Here is a 14,675-nt window from a genome sequence, read left to right as displayed (position 1 = left end):
GCCATAGGACCAATAAGAATTTACAAATTACAAGATAGGTTGCACTTTAAAATCATAGAATTGTTATTCCAATACTACTGATTCCAAACTTAGATAGAATGACTTGTCCAGGGCTGTTCAGCCATTCTGTGACTGAGGTGGGACTCAAACTCAGGATTCCCAAACTGTCTGAAACCAGATTTGTTCACCAGGTGCTTGGTGACTCATGCCTTCCTTTTGCTCTGAAAGGCATAATCTACTCTTTGTTGAGATGGATTATAAAAGCTCTCCTTGGTGTCTGTGGCATTCCAATCCCTTTATGGCCCCAAGAAAGACTCACAAAAGAAGCATCACAAGTCTCAGGCATAAAAATTGGCATCCACCCTATTTTGAAGCAGCATCTGAGGGCAGCAGAAAAGCAGAGTTACATTGCTACTTTAACCTTGGAAGCCAAGAAAGGGAATGTAGAAACCAGCTAAGCAAAAGAAGACAAACTTCTTAGCACTATTTGACATGTCTTGGGCATTTTTTTTATTTTTGCTGCTTCCATTGGTAGGAAGAAGAACTCTCAGAAAAATGTGTCAAGAAAAATAATGTACTTTTTCATATCCATCTGGCTCAATACAGGAAAACCTAATCCATTAAGCATCACCAAATTCACTATAAACCAAAGCACCCATCATCATATAATAAGGCACCTATGAAGTATTTATGCAGGGAAGCCTGTATTTCCTGCTGGTTCCTATTATTCCTTAATAAAACTACAATTGCTCCCAATAAACAGCCTTTTATCTCCTGTAATTTTGGCAGTACACGTTTAAAGTATTAAACGGTGGATGTCCTGTTGATACATTAATACATTGCCCTCATTTCTGCATTAACTCAAGAGATTCTTTAAGCTGACTTCAATGCTTTTCAGTGATAATACCCCTGTGGTGTCTAAATGGAAGGCAACTGCTTATACATGAGTTAAAGGAGTGGGGAGAAGTGATAAACTGCAGATGAGAATGCAGGAAGAGACCATGCTTATAAGAAGCTCTGAACTACAGGTGCCAGGAAAATAATGTTTTCATGTATTTTCCCGCTATAGCTTCAAAGTCAAAATTCATCAGTTTTGTCCTCTAGTGAAATTTAAATGGATGCACCATACCTAGCAATTTGATAAGCAAGGCAGGTCTAAATTTCAAGCTCAAACGCCTTCTAGAAGTAAACATCTGGGGGCGGGGGGACAGAGAAGAGAATCAGCACTCACACTGCAGCAATGAACTTTGCTGTGATTGCAATTTAGTGGTGCTCAAGAACAGTTTGTCGTCAATGAAGTTAGCTCCTATTGTTATTCCCTGTTGGAGCCATTTGCTTCTCAGTTGTTGATAATGCATTTATTCCCATTCTGTCTGTTTATCATATGGGTCCTGTTCGTCCCAGTTTGTACACTTTGCTCTCGGCTATCAAGGGAGGTTTACTCTTGACCTAATTAGCTATGTGCATTAAGCACTCTGCTTGAGACCTGGACTGAGAATTTCTGAAATCTCCTTTACTTTTTCAAAAGAAAGAGTCTGGGCTCCCTGTTACACTTTATGTCAAGAAATCGCTAATCCTGGGAAAGGTGTTAGTCCTCAGTTTTTAAACTGTCAACCTTTCTAACATCTCTATATGTCCATCCTTATTGGTCTTCAAATCTGCCTGAATTTTTGGTTTGATTTTGTTGTTGTAAAAAGTCCTTTTAACAAGGAGGAGGAGAACAGCAAAAGCAACTCCTCTCTCAGCTTTCAGGAACACCGTCGGCAGCAACACTGGAAAACCTCAAGGGAGGAAGTCCTGGTTAAGTCCTTCAGGGGCCTTTTCAGAAAGCTCAAGCAGCCAGAGAGGATGCAATGACAGAAGGGGATAAGAAAATGGTAAAACAAGACCACACACACATGAACCACTCACCCCCTCCTTATACTAAGTTAAGCACTGGAGCCCTGTACCCCAAGGCCTTTCTCCAAAATTCACAACTTCCCTGCGAAAGAGGCAGAAAAATGACTGCCTCTTTTGCAGGGAAACAGAGGTTGCAAAAGCCCAGGTGAGGTTTCAGCACAGCACCCTGAGAAATTTCTCTGAAATTCTCATTGCTTCCGACAACTTTCAGGCACAATTTCTTTTTGCCCCTTCCCTCGACAAATGGTCGAAAAGAAATAGATGAAAAAAAATTGTCACTGTGCTAATACAATTGCCAGAATCGAAGAGAAAACCTTTTCCCAGACTGGACCACTTCATGGTGAATGATTAAATGCTCCCATGGGAAACCAAAAGACCCTGCCCTGAACATAGAAAACTAGCATGACAAAGACAAAGCTAGTTTTCTATGTGCAGAGTGAGTTTCATTTCTTACATTTCTATAGTGCCCGATAGCCAAAGCTCTCTGGGCAGTTCACAACATGACAAAACATAACATAAAACATTTAACATACAAATATTTAAAATATTTAAATATGTCTTTCATAGAGCAGGGATGAGGAATCTCAATCTCGCAAGCCTAATCCAGCCCTCAGAGATTTGTCATCCAGTTTGTGGAGGCTTTGGCCCCCTTTCCATTCCAAGCACCACCACTCTCCATGCCCTGCCCCCTGGAGGCTACTGGGGGTTTGGGGGGGCAGGGAGGGGAATCCCCCTGTTATCTCCAATTACTGATCAGAGATAACTGGTGGATTCCCCTTGCTTAGTGTGCTACTCCTCTTCTGAATTGGGAGGGGAAGTAGTGCACTAAGTGTGTCACCCGCACTGTGTCCTCCCCAATGGGGGACGTTGTGGGACAAAGCTACCCTAACTGATGAACGGGATGGAGGATTGCTCCTACACCCCACGACTCAGTGGGGACAGGTTTGCCCACACCTTGCCTTCCCCCACCGGAGAGGACATGATGCAGGTGGAGCAGCAAAAGTGCCTTGGCTGAGGCATCTTTACCCGTGCTGTGCCTTTCCACAGCTGGAGAGCTTGCCCTGCCCTGAAGTCATACCAACACACCCTCAGTATGAACAGAACGAGAACTAAACCACTGTTCCTGTGAACATCACAGAATATATGAAATGCACAATGCAGTAAAGGCTGGAGTCAGAAGCGGCAACCTGAGCAGCTGCTGAGGGCCAGTGGAGCCTAGTGGCGCCGATATCCAAGGGATGTTGAATCTTCTCCGGGTTTCAGTCAGAACCAGTCAGAATTCTTATTCTAAAGGAGCTATCCAAGATGCACACCTTGGATGATGATGATGATGATGATTTACATTTCTATACCGCCCCATAGCTGAAGCTCTCTGGGTGGTTTACAGAAGATAAAACATTAAATACAATATAATATATGAAGTTTAAAAGCCATTTACATAAAAGCACACAGACAATATACACAACCAACATATAACTAAAAACAACTTTGAACTGTCAGTCATAACTAAAGACACATCCCGGACAGATCAAATTCATAATGTGCTGCCAAATGCCTGGGAAAACAGATCGGTCTTAACATGGCACCAAAAAGATAATAATGTTGGCACCAGGTGAACCTCATCGGGGAGCTCATTCCACAGATGGGGGGGGCACCACTGAGAAGGCCCTCTCCCTCGTTGCTGCCTTCTGAGCTTCCCTTGGAGCTCGGCACTTGGAAGAGGACCTTAGATGCTGAACGTAGCATGCGGGTAGGTTCATTTTGGGAGAGGCATGCCATCAGGTAATGTGGTCCCAGGCCATGTAGGGCTTTATAGGGTAAAACCAGCACTTTGAATTGAGCTCGGAAGCATATAAGCACCCAGTGCAAGTGGGCCAGAGTCAGTCTTATACGTGTGGACCTTCTAGTCCCAGTTATCAATCGGAATGCTGCATTTTGCACATGCTGCAGCTTCTGAACCATCTTCAAAGGCAGCCCCACTTAGAGTGCATTGCAGTAACCTAATTTGGAGGTTACCAGAGCATAGACAACTGAAGCCAGGTTATCCCTGTCCAGATAGGGGCATAGCTCCATTAGAGTTCTGACTAAAACCTCGAGCGGCTTCAACACCCCACTGACATTGGAACCACCAGCCTCCACTGCTGAGGGCCCACAACTCATGATGCTGCTGCCCTGGGCCCCCTTATACAGCAGTCCCCTGATAAGCGCTGAGTGCCCCCCATTGTATTTACCCACAATGACGGCCCCCGCAGTGAAGCTACGATAGTGGTTGCCCAACATTCAGCAGAGTTGCCACCATCATTTCTACCATACTTATTCTCCTCCTTCTCCAGCAGGAAGCTGATCTTCCCTTCTGCCCATCTGGGAGGAAATAAATAGGACAGGTAGGTGGCATCTTTGGGAGGTCTGGTGAGATGGCCATCTGCTGCCTGAGTTGGTCACTCACTCTGCCTAGCAAGAGGGCCGTCCTTGTGAGCAACTGTACTGTGCAAAAAAGAAAAAAAGAAAAGCCTCAAAAAAGAATCACAGAATGACATGTTAGTATGTAGGTTCACCTTGATACTTCAGTATAACAGAAACATATTTTAATAATTCTAAATATACCAATACTTATTTATTCCTTTTGAAGAGAAAAGATGCTGTGAGGAGGATTCATTAATATGCTTTTAGAATATTGCCACCGAAAGAATCTTTTTCTGTCTTAAACAAACACTTTGAAAAAAGATCCATTTTATGTTTTGCTCATCACTGTATGCTGCCATTATTCATTCTGTTGAGTTCTGGCATATGTTAAGGTATTCCCTCTTGCATCTTTTACAGCTGCAAACAGTAAACTCTTCAAAGCTCAAAGGGCATCTGCATATGTGTAGTGTTTCATCACAAAAAAGTCACAAAGCATATAAATTAGTGAAATCATCTGTGTCATTTGCCTGCCTAATTAGGCTTCCCAATAGGAACTGACAACTATTTTATGTTCCCCTTTTCCAGTGCGCACTGCAGTGTAACTTTTAAAACCTAAGCAGAGTATCTCTGTCTCAGTTATTTCAGGGCTATAAACGCTGAAAGCTGAAATTTCTCAGAAGACTTTTCTTTCTGGAAAAAATGTCTAAGAGGTTTCTCTTTTTCACGCCTTCCCCCCAAAAGATGGCAACTTTGCGGAATTTTCTCCAAATATTCTCCACCGTCTTTTGTGGCAACTGCCATTCCCCCCACACACGCGCCTCAGAATGACACTTGGCCTAGGATACTGTTATAAGAAAAGAAATTCGTGACAGCTGAGTGTGGTTAGAAGACCAAACCATAGTGCCTGCATACGACAGAAGAGTAAGGAGTGCAAAGATGAAGCAGTCATGTGCACAGAAGGAAAAGGTCATGTGCACCAGAGCTAATTAATATGTAGTGTTACACATATGCTATGCTTGTTTTTACATGGACTATAAAAGCTTCTGTGCTGCGACACGGAGGCACTTCTCCTTTTGATAGAGAGGTGCATCCTCTGAGAAGTCCTGCTGCAGCAGGAAATAAACTTGCTTATAAGGTCACCTGCTGAATCACCTGTGTCTGAGTTATTGGTTCCTCTCCAACATAATCTCCACCTGAGAACGGATGCCAATGTGAGTAAGAGAAATTCACAACAATACCATGGAGGACACAAAATGGTAGCCAGACGGCCAACACAGTTGCCACTGCTGCTTGTAGCAAAATGAAACAAAAAAAGAAAGGACCTGCTACCTCTGCTGGTGAGACCCACCACTGGGAGAAGCTGGACAAGTTCTCCTCTCCTTTGAGAAATTTGGTTAAATGTTCTATTCAAGTTCCCTGCCCACAAATAGAATGGAGAATTCCAAGAAGCCATTTCAGCACGGCTCTAGCTGAAATAGGTCATAATCCTGAAGTATCTCAATTAAATTTAACATTGTTATATAAGTTTGTATCTGTGGCAGAACTTGGTTGAGGGAGGGAGAGGATCACATAGCTTGGCCCGCTTGCCAGCACTGCCCCCTTCCTGGAACTTGCAGACGAGGTTGCAATATTCCCAACAAAAACGAAGTAGATATGATGAGCCTGAAGCTTAATCACCCAATTCAGTGCAAGTCAAAGGCCTGTATATTGTTGGAACTGACCATCAATCAAACAGCAACAAATGAATCTGGCAGGGAATCATCAAAAGAAAACCATGTGGAGACACTTTTCACATCAGAAAAAGAGCTTCTGTATTCACTGACAGCAGAAAAAATATATATTTTCATTACAGTGCATTATTTATTGTAAACTGCTTTGATCTAAGAAAAGTGAGGTTTCAAAAAAAATCTAAGGGTTGGTTCCAGATTTAGTAATTAGCAATTGGCCTAGCAGAAGTGGACTTCTTTACCCACTCATGCCACAGAGGGTGGGGGACCCTCCTGAATAGGGTGAGCTCTGGAACCAGGGGGAGGGGAGATTCCCAAAAAACAGGCGGAAGGACCTTCCATGAATGGAACTCCTCCATTCACAGATGGCAGATCCTGGAACCAACCCGTAATGGAATGGTACAGTCCAGTGTATTTTCAGGAAAAATTAGGGACCTTCCCCTCAGTGGACAATTTCTGTTATTACTGCACTTCTTTGTATTCATGTTTTCCTTGAATGTTTTCCTTGAATGTTTTCCTTTAAGAGTCAAATATCCATCTTTCACCGGTCCAATCCTCAAAGCCAAGGCCTCCAAATGACTTCTGAGAGCCATATTCTTTGCGTAACTCCTGCCGGCTGAAGATGCTTCTGTGGAAATTGAAAAAGTAAAGGGGGTGCAATCAGAGATGAAAATGACTCATTCAAAGGTTTTCCCATTTCGCACACTGTTTAAAATACAGATACTGGGGCTTAGCCTGAAAACTTCTCTGCTACCATTCCAGAGCACCCATCACCATCGTGCCTGAACATGTTGAGCAATAATGTATTAGAATTTTTCCAGTTGAAAGAAGTAAGGGGAAATCTCTTTGTTCGTATACAGTTCAGTACCAAGGGAGGGTAATGGAACTGCTGCTAGAAAGAGGGCACAGGCAAAATTGTATCTGTGCTCAGCGACATGACAACAGGGAATAAATAGATTTTTAAAAGGGAAAAAATCCTATCTAAGCAGCATCCCAAGTCCTTTATTTATTTATGAATTGGAAAAAGCGCATTGCAGGGTTGGAAGATGAGTTCCTTTGTTCTTAAGATTTCAACCAGGGATCGAGACCACATGGGCCTGATCCTGTAAATGAGGGCAAACTTTGAAAATCTCAAGGCTGCCTCAAGAGCAGGGCTGGCTCAGGGCTGGCCCAAGACATTTTGCTGCCTGAGGTGAAGGACAAGATGGCGTCCTCCCCCGTTCCATATACAAAACCTGGCTGGACTGGTAGTTGAATCTGTTGGATGTGTGCATGCAACTCAGCTTGCTTCAAAGAGAAAAGAGAAAGGCAGATGTGTCTGCATGGAAAGAGAATAGACAGAGGACCTCCAAGCTTCCTAGACTATCCTCTGATCCGTTCTGACCTTCCTTCCCAAGGTAGACTGATAATTTAAACTGAATTAAACAGGCTTTAAACTGAATCCTACGGGGAAGGGAGATGTAATGTTGGGGGTAACAATGGACGTAGGCGCATGCACTGCAATGGAGAGAACAGCGCTGATAGCGCCCAATAATAGTCTTCAGACACATGTAGGAAGAAAGCCAGACTATGAAGCACATGGTCTTCGATGTCTATATACTAATGCCCAGAGTATGGGAAACAAACAGAACGAACTTGAACTCTTAATACAGGAGGGAAATTATGACTTGATAGGTATAACTGAGACTTGGTGGGATGACTCTCATGACTGGAATACAGCAGTTGAAGGATATAACTTGTTCAAAAAGAACAGGAGGAACAGAAAGGGAGGCGGGGTTGCACTGTATGTGAAAAATACATATCTCTGCACAGAAATACAGGAGGAGGAGCTTGGTAGCCCCATCGAGAGCATCTGGGTTGAAATAAATGGAGCAAAGAATAAAAGGAACCTGGTGGTCGGAGTCTACTACCGGCCACCCAATCAAGGAGAAGCCAAGGATGAAACTTTTGAAAAGCAAATAGCCAATGTTTTAAGGAAGCATGATGTAGTAGTAATGGGGGACTTCAATTTCCCCGATATTTGTTGGGAGACAAATTCTGCAAAACATGGCCCCTCCAGGAAATTCCTGACTTGTGTGGCGGATAACTTCCTCCTACAGAAAGTAGAGGAAGGAACTAGAGGATCGGCTATCCTTGACTTGATCCTAACCAACAGAGATGACTTAGTGGATAAAGTAGCAGTTACAGGAACTCTGGGGGAAAGCGACCATGTTGTACTTGAGTTCTTGGTTCTAAGGGAAGCAAAAGCCGAGTGTACTCAAACGCGTACCCTGGATTTTAGGAAAGCTGATTTTAATAAACTCAGAACAATGATCAGTAAGGTCCCATGGCAAGCAATGCTAGCGAGAAAAGGAGTCCAAGATGGGTGGGAACTTTTAAAAAAGGAAATTCTCAAGGCACAATCACAAACAATTCCAACAAGAAGAAAAGGTGGAAGACAACAGAAGAAGCCAATGTGGCTTCACAAAAAGCTTAGGGATGACCTGAAAACAAAAAAGGACACATATAGGAAGTGGAAAGAAGGCCAAGTAACAAAGGAAGAGTACAGGCAGGTAGCACAGAATTGCAGGGATGGCGTCAGGAAGGCTAAAGCGGAGAACGAGGTGAGGTTAGCGAGGGATGCTAAAAACAACAAAAAGGCTTTCTTCAGCTACGTGCATAGTAAAAGGCAGAGGAAAGAAATGGTTGTTCAGCTATTAAATAAGGATGGCAAAATGATAACAGATGACAAAGAAAAGGCAGAGGTGCTCAATTCCTACTTTGGCTCAGTCTTCTCCCAAAAGAGGGTCTATGACCCCCCTGGCAAAGGCGAAGTACAGGCTGAAGGGGCAGGATTGCAGCTTGAGATCGACAGGCATATGGTCAAGGAACACCTCATTACTTTGAATGAGTTCAAATCTCCAGGGCCAGATGAACTGCATCCTAGAGTCATAAAGGAACTGGCAGAAGAGCTCTCAGAACCGCTGTCTATTCTCTTTGAGAAATCATGGAGGACCGGGGAAGTGCCAGATGACTGGAGGAGGGCTAACGTTGTCCCTATCTTCAAAAAGGGTAAAAAGGAGGAACCTGGGAACTACAGACCAGTCAGTCTGACATCAATCCCTGGGAAAATTCTGGAGCAGATCATAAAGCAATCCATCTGGAAGCACCTTGACAACAATGCAGTGATTACTCGAAGCCAACATGGATTTGTCAAAAACAAGTCCTGCCAGACAAATCTGATCTCATTTTTTGATCAAGTCACCTCCCTTGTAGACCGTGGGAATGCTGTAGACATCATATACCTCGACTTCAGCAAAGCTTTCGACAAAGTGCCCCATGATATCCTGATGAGCAAACTAGCTCGAAGTGGGCTAGATGAAACAACGATCATGTGGATCCACAGTTGGCTACAGAATCGGACTCAAAGAGTGCTTATCAATGGGACCTTCTCAAGCTGGGGAGAGGTAACGAGTGGGGTACCGCAGGGCTCAGTCCTGGGCCCAGTGCTCTTCAATATTTTTATTAATGACTTGGAGGAGGAGGTGCAGGGAATGCTGATCAAATTTGCAGATGACACAAAATTGGGAGGGATAGCTAATACTTTGGAAGACAGAAACAAAATTCAAAGTGATCTGGATAGACTGGAGTGCTGGGCAGAAAACAACAGAATGGCATTTAATAGGGACAAATGCCAAGTTCTGCACCTAGGAAAAAGAAACCAAATGCACAGTTACAAGATGGGGGATACGTGGCTCAACCACACTACGAGCGAGAAGGATCTTGGAATTGTCGTCGATCACAAGCTGAATATGAGCCAACAATGTGATGTGGCTGCAAAAAAGGCAAATGCTATTTTGGGCTGCATTCATAGAAGCATCGCTTCCAAATCCCGGGAAGTACTAGTTCCCCTCTACTCAGCACTGGTTAGGCCTCATCTGGAGTACTGTGTCCAGTTCTGGGCACCACACTTTAAGAAGGATGCAGACAAGCTGGAGAGGGTTCAAAGGAGGGCAACAAAGATGATCAGGGGACTGGAAACAAAGCCCTATGAAGAGAGACTGAAAGAACTGGGCATGTTTAGCCTTGAGAAGAGAAGACTGAGGGGAGATATGATAGCGCTCTTCAAGTACTTGAAAGGTTGTCACAGAGAAGAAGGCCAGGATCTCTTCTTGATTATCCCAGAGTGCAGGACACGGAATAATGGGCTCAAGTTACAGGAAGCCAGATTCCGACTGAACATCAGGAAAAACTTCCTGAGTGTCAGAGCAATACGGCAATGGAACCAATTACCTGGGGAGGTGGTGGGCTCTCCCACACTGGAGGCCTTCAAGACGAGGCTGGACAGCCATTTGTCAGGGATGCTCTGACTTGGATTCCTGCATTGAGCAGGGGGTTGGACTCGATGGCCTTGTAGGCCCCTTCCAACCCTACTATTCTATGATTCTATGATTCTATGAATTAGGGTTGTTGACTTCACTTCCTACTTCTTCATGCTCTTGCCTCTCAGAGAAGAGACATCTCTTTGGGTCTCTCTCCATCTCAAGTTGGGGAGCCTCCTATACAACATGTATGTCCTGCAATACATGCCAGCTTTCGTATTCCTTTGACCCAGAGTCTCCAGTTTGTTTTCTGCAGGGTAAAGCATGCTCTGGCTGGGATTTCACACAGCTCAGCCTCGTCAAGTGTATCGCTGTTCTGCCAACAGAATCTTACTTCAGCAGTGGCCACAATCCATCCTCCTCCACTGCATCTGAGGGCAGTAGGCTGGCTTCAGGAGCACAGGGCACAGGCTGTGTGACACACACCACTCTGTTTTCTCCTTGCCCCTCAACATCTGCTGCCTGAAGTGGTTGCCTCAGTCTGCCAAATGCATAGGGGAACTTGAGGCCTGGAGGCAAAATCTGGCCCTCCTGTGATCCCAATCTAATACTCCAGGTTTTCCCAGATGGCCATGCCCCCTTCCCCTTTGCCCCAACTACCCAACATTTGTTGGTTTCCCAGCTTTCATGCAGTTTTTTCCCCATTCTAAAAGATTGAAATACCTCTCCTAAAGCTTAGTTACTTTCAGTAAGAGCTTTAAGCTACAATCTACTGGTTGGCTGGTTTTGGGGGGGGGGGGTTGGGGGGTATATTTTTGGCCCCACCCTTTTTGCCTTTAGCCCTGCCCACCACTGGAATTTGGCCCCTATTAGCTTGTCTTAAATGATATTTGGTCCTCAGGCTGAAAGAGGTTCCTCGCCCTTGGCCTAATGGTAGGTAGGGATGGCAGAGAATTCCTCCATGGACCACAGTGAGGCCGGATTCTTTTGAATCCGGCCTCCAGAGCCCATGGAAGAACAGAGCACTTACCTCCACCTCCCTGAGGAATCCTCCCCAGCCGGATCCTCCTCACTGCTGGCTCTGTAGCACCAGCGATATGGCCGCCATTGCCATACTGCTGGCTGAGGCTGAGTGACTCCGGATGCAAATGGCATCCATGATGCCATTTGCGGCCATAAAGGTCTTAGATTAAGCTAAATGCAGCCATTTACAGATGCATTTAGCTTAATCTCAGACCTTTATGGCCGCAAATGGTGTAGCAGCCAGCATTGGCATCCAGAGTCACTCATCCTCAGCCAGCAGTATGGCAATGGTGGCCGTATCGCTGGTGCTATGGAGCTGGCCAGCAGCTCCATGGAATCGCCACAGAGCAGAGCTGGCTGGCGAGGATTCTGGGGAAAGGGACGGATCACCTCCCCCCCCCGTGGACCCCCCCCCCAAAACGGCAGGTGGGTGTTTCGTACATCCCTAATGGTAGGGCTGGCTCACAGGTGCATGCTCACCATGTGAGGATGGCAACACTGAGTGACCACCTGCATGCATGATTTAGATTAATCACTGAACTTCCGTCATACCCCTTGGCAACACCAAGTCCATGCTTTTCTATGGAGTCAATTCACTGAACACATTCAATGAGTCAACGATTTATGAGAAATCAAGTGACTTGCATGCATTATGACCTAAGCCAAATTATCTGGAAGAACAGCACTCTGAATCATAGCACCAGTTATCCAGAAACCACACATAGACCTGGTTGATCATAGCTAGCACAGGAATGGTGATTATTGTGATGAGGAATGCATGCAGTCTCTCGGTTTCAGAGGCAGTATACCTTTCAGTACCAGTTGCTGGGGAGTAGCAATGGCAGAGAGCTATTGCCTTCATGTCTGGCTTGTGGGTTCCCCAGAGGCATCTGGTTGGCCACTGTGGATGTTGGATTAGATGAACCTTTGCTCTTATCAATCAGAGCCTTTCTGGCTCACAACAAACCTCCATATGGAGCATGAGAGTTGTCAGGTGAGAATTCAGCTAGTGCACCATCACTCACCTCTGGCCAAAGGAGAAAGCTGCAGGGAGAGACCAGCCACACCAACAAGGAAGCCTCTTAGCAACAAACTATAGGCCACGATAGGTCAGGTGACACCTCCTGAACCTTTTAAATGCTTCCAGGTCAGGGTTACTTGCTGGCTTGAGTACCTAAATCTAGAAACTAAAAAAGGTCATTGAATAGTTGGAAAAGGTGCAGGAAAGGGCAACCAAAATGATCAAGGAACTGGAGCAACTTCCGTATGAGGAAAGGCTACAACATCTGGGACTGTTTAGCTTAGAAAAATGCTGAGTAAGGGGAAACATGATAGAGGTGCACAAAATGATGCAGAGAAAGCGGATAGATACTTTTGCCCCTCTCTCATAATTCTAGAACCCAGGGTCATCCCATGAAGGTGATTGGTGGGAGATTCAGGACAGATAAAAGGAAGGGCTTCTTCGTACAGTGCATAGTTAAACTATGGAATTCGCTATCACAAGATGTAGTGATGGCCACCAATTTGGATGGCTTTAAATGGGGATTAGAATAAATCATGGAGGATAACACTATAAATGGCTACTAGTCAAGACAGCTAAATGCTACCTCCAGTATCAGAGGCAGTATGCCTCTGTATACCAGTTGCTGAGGAATATGAACAGGATGGTGGTATTGCGTTCATCTCCTACCTGTGGGTTTCCCACAGGCAGTTGATTGGCCACTGCGTGAACAGAATGCTGGACTAGTTGGACCCCTGATCTGATCCAGCATGACTCTTCTTATGTTCTCAGAATATACTGCTCCATGTTCTCAGAGAATATGCTGCTTAGCCACAGGCATAGGAACCAGGTGTCACCTTTGCTAATAGCATAGATGGTCTTCTGCAATTCATGTTGGGGAAGCAGTGACTGCGGCGCTTAGGAAGCCACCTTTAACAATCGATTCCCATGCTAACAAATGCCTTTAAAACAAAATTGCTCCCCTTCCATTCCAGTTTGGTGCTACAGAAGTATAGCCTGGAAAAGTGGAAATTAGGTGAAGAAAATCTTATTGAAAAAGAAACATTCAAGTGAAAAGTCAAGCACGGAGTCCGTACAGCCAAAAATGGAAACCTAGCAGATGGAAATAAAATGCACCCTAGAGAAGAACAAGACAAAAGCTACTTCTTATTTAGTGAAAATGCTGTAACAATTGCATAATTTAAACTGCAAATGGAGTCACAGGGGATTCTTTATTCCCTTAGGCTCCATCAGGTGGCTTCACAGGTATGACAATGGAGATGTACACTCACATTCTGGCTTGGAGGAGAATTCCCTCTGCGATCACTGTGCTCTGTTTATTTTGTGAGTGTACGTGGTCATGCATTTCAGGCTAGACTCTCACTTAAGGCTAGCTAGATATTAGGCTGGAAATAAACTGCATAAGGAGGCTGTGTATCTTGGTCCCTGGAAGTTTAAAAAATGTTAGGCACTCACCTTTCAGGAATGCTTTGAAGTTGGGGATAGTAATGGACAGCTGAGGGATCTAATCAGTCCCGCCCCCTCAGGCAGGTCATCTGATCTTCAGCACTCTGCCCATACCTGCCTCCTCTTTTCAAACACTCCCATGCAAAAACATTTGAGCTACATGAGCAAAAGTTGTGAAATAAATGTTTATATAATTTGTAAACCAATACGTGCTATATTTAGCTAATTAGTGAGCATATTTGTTTAGGAAACATCTGAAGTATGAATATAAAATTTGATTTAAACCAGTCTTTTATACTGCTGATTTACATCATTATTTAGGGACCGGACACTTGGAATACCTGAGAGATTTGAACCCGATCTTTTCCCTGCAGACAACCTTTGAGATAAGCGAGGTCAGGGCTATGCGTCAGCCTCAGAATGTCTTAGTTTGAGGGCTGTGGTAAGTTACTGAGTTGGTTTGAGCTTATGCCCGATGTTTCCTGTTTTTGTAATCTTAGAATAGAATGGTGGATATTTTCCTAACTGCTGATTATGCATGACTAACAGTTTTTTGCTTGACCAAAATGTATGGTGAAATATGAATCAAGCTGTGATTGGCTGTCCTGATTCAGGAAGGAATGTATAAGAAATCTTGTCTGTTTCTGGCTGTTGTTGCTCCTCTAGATACTAAACAACCTCATATACAGTATATGAAATAAAGGGTGTTTAACTCAACCTCGACCTCCAGCCTCATTCCTTACTGAGTGGAGAACCCAACATACCATGGGAAAGAAGTGTACTTAGTCTCTTCCATTTTATCCACAACATTTCTGCTTTTGGAAAATTAAACAAATCAAGTGGTCAACACTATGA

The 14,675-nt window shown here is 44.4% G+C and overlaps 1 long non-coding RNA gene across 2 annotated transcripts in view; it reads right to left on the bottom strand.

Moving 5' to 3' along the window:
- Nucleotides 1–6,092: 6,092 nt before the first annotated feature.
- The window catches only part of LOC146351502 (uncharacterized), a 168,321-nt gene continuing 159,738 nt past the window's right edge, over nt 6,093–14,675 (bottom strand). For both annotated transcript variants that reach the window (XR_014788901.1, XR_014788902.1), the window contains one exon: nt 6,093–6,657. This is a non-coding gene — a long non-coding RNA (uncharacterized LOC146351502). The remainder of the gene's footprint in view (nt 6,658–14,675) is intronic.

This window comes from Heloderma suspectum, chromosome 3 (assembly GCF_057233095.1).
Source record: "Heloderma suspectum isolate Gila_16-S chromosome 3, 16-S_ref, whole genome shotgun sequence".
In the NCBI taxonomy this organism is placed as follows: Eukaryota; Metazoa; Chordata; class Lepidosauria; order Squamata; family Helodermatidae; genus Heloderma; species Heloderma suspectum.
This window is presented reverse-complemented; position numbering and strand designations above follow the sequence as displayed.